Below are 2,026 nucleotides of genomic sequence, written 5' to 3'. Positions count from 1 at the left end.
CACAAAATTAACATTAAAAAACACAACTGCCTTAGGCAGTTTGGCTCAATGGATAGAGCCTAGGCCTGCGGACCAAAGGGTCCCAGGTTCGATTCTGGTCAAGGGCATGTACCATGGTTGCAGGCTCCTCCCAGCCGGGGCCCTGGTCTGGAACAAACAATCAATGTGTTTCTCTCACATCAATATTTCTGTCTTTCCCTCTCTCTTCCACTCTCCCTAAAAACTAATGGAAAAACATCCTCTAGTGAGGATTAACAACAACCACCACAACAACAACAAAACCCACACAATAAAAAACAACACAACCTAATACACATATGACCCTCAGACCCCAAACACTCGAAAAAATTGGTCATTCTCAGGTGACAAGATGTCCCAGGAGTGACACATGTGGGAGCTAACCCCCAAGAGCCTTTTCTCCTACCATTCCGTCTACTATTCATTTCTTGAACTACTTTCCTTTTCCAAAAAGGTAATGCTGAAATCAGTCAGAGAGGCTTTCTGAGAAGACTGACGTGGATTTCTGGTCTGTTCCAGTCGATTCAAGATGAATTGACTCATCTCAATAATACACTCAACACAGTCTATCAAACAGGCCTGACCCGACTGTCCAACTTTGGCCCAGGTGTGTCCATGCACTTCTCCCAGCAAAGTTCTGTCATCTGGTGCACCAGCTGCTGGGCGCACTACTTCTGAGTCTCCACCTCAGTGAAATGCTGCAGCTGCCGATCTACCCGACCCCAAACCCACAGCAGAGGAAGCGGAGGAGCAATCCGTCTCAGTGCGACCACAGGTGCCAAGACATACTCCAACTCAGAGACCTTCACGTGTCTGCGTCCTCATTCGTTTTTAAACCTAGAGCCCTACTGTGCTGGATGGCTGACACCCACTAGGCACTTAGTACATTTTTATAAAATGTTGTTAAACTAATGCTACTGAGTGATCTAGAACAGTGGTTCTCAACCTTCTGGCCCTTTAAATACAGTTCCTCATGTTGTGACCCAACCATAAAATTATTTTTGTTGCTACTTCATAACTGTAATGTTGCCACTGTTATGAATCGTAATGTAAATATCTGATATGCAGGATGGTCTTAGGCAACCCCTGTGAAAGGGTCGTTCGACCGCCAAAGGGGTTGTGACCCACAGGGTTGAGAACCGCTGCCATAGGCTATCAGAAGAAATCCTGACTCCCAATGGATCACCAACCCAGTTCACAAGCACAGGGAGATGCGAGGGCTGAGATCTGCGGGCCGCAAGAGCCATGGCCTTGGGATGGGCCACAAGTTCCACCACACTATTGGTTGTTCTCACCCTGCAGCTTGGAGAAGGCGCAATATTCTCCAGCTCCACGGTTACCGCTAATATAAGTAATGTTTGTAAAATTCTTACATAATAAACAATTTAGGGCAGTAAAGAAAAAAGAAAAGAAAGGAAGGAAGGAAGGAAGGAAGGAAGGAAGGAAGGAAGGAAGGAAGGAGAAGAAAGAAAGAAAGAAAGAAAGAAAGAAAGAAAGAAAGAAAGAAAGAAAGAAAGAAAGAAAGAAAAGAAAGAAAGAAAGAAAAAGTGTGCATTTTCCAAGTGGTGATTGCTATAAATGAACAAGGAGGAGGGGTCACATCAATGTTGGTTGAAGTTCCTGGGGGAGGCTTCATCAAGCAATGAGGAAATTATTGCAAATATAAAAGCTTTACCAATGAGCAAAGGGTCCTTTGCACAAGCATCTTCTCCCTTGGGATCCATGTCACACCACCACAAAGATTGCATCACCATGGCAACTGGTCATTGGACCAACGAAATAATCAGTTGTCATGGTAACATCATCTCCATCTTACTCCCACCAGGCACCTGTTCCAAATCACCACATCCTCCAACAACCTCATGCCACCTTAGTGCTCCTTTCTTCTTTCCCCTAGTCACCCTGTTATCTTTAGTCACCTTGTTTGAGTCCCTAAATTTAAGGCTAGATGTGTATATGAGACTATAGAAGCCAGAGCAAAGGAAAGTGACTTTGTAGTGTAGAGCTT

The 2,026-nt window shown here is 44.7% G+C and overlaps 1 pseudogene; it reads right to left on the bottom strand.

Annotated features, from left to right (window-relative positions):
• Positions 1-484: 484 nt before the first annotated feature.
• Positions 485-1,772, bottom strand: LOC139002385 (mitochondrial import inner membrane translocase subunit Tim8 A pseudogene; annotated as a pseudogene).
• Between the last annotated feature and the right edge of the window lie 254 nt (positions 1,773-2,026).

This window comes from Myotis yumanensis, unplaced genomic scaffold (genome assembly GCF_028538775.1).
Source record: "Myotis yumanensis isolate MYYU_CA2020_CCGP unplaced genomic scaffold, mMyoYum1.0.hap1 SCAF_2, whole genome shotgun sequence".
Lineage (NCBI taxonomy): Eukaryota > Metazoa > Chordata > Mammalia > Chiroptera > Vespertilionidae > Myotis > Myotis yumanensis.
Note: the sequence above shows the minus strand (reverse complement) of the source record. Positions and strands in the feature narration are given on the sequence as shown.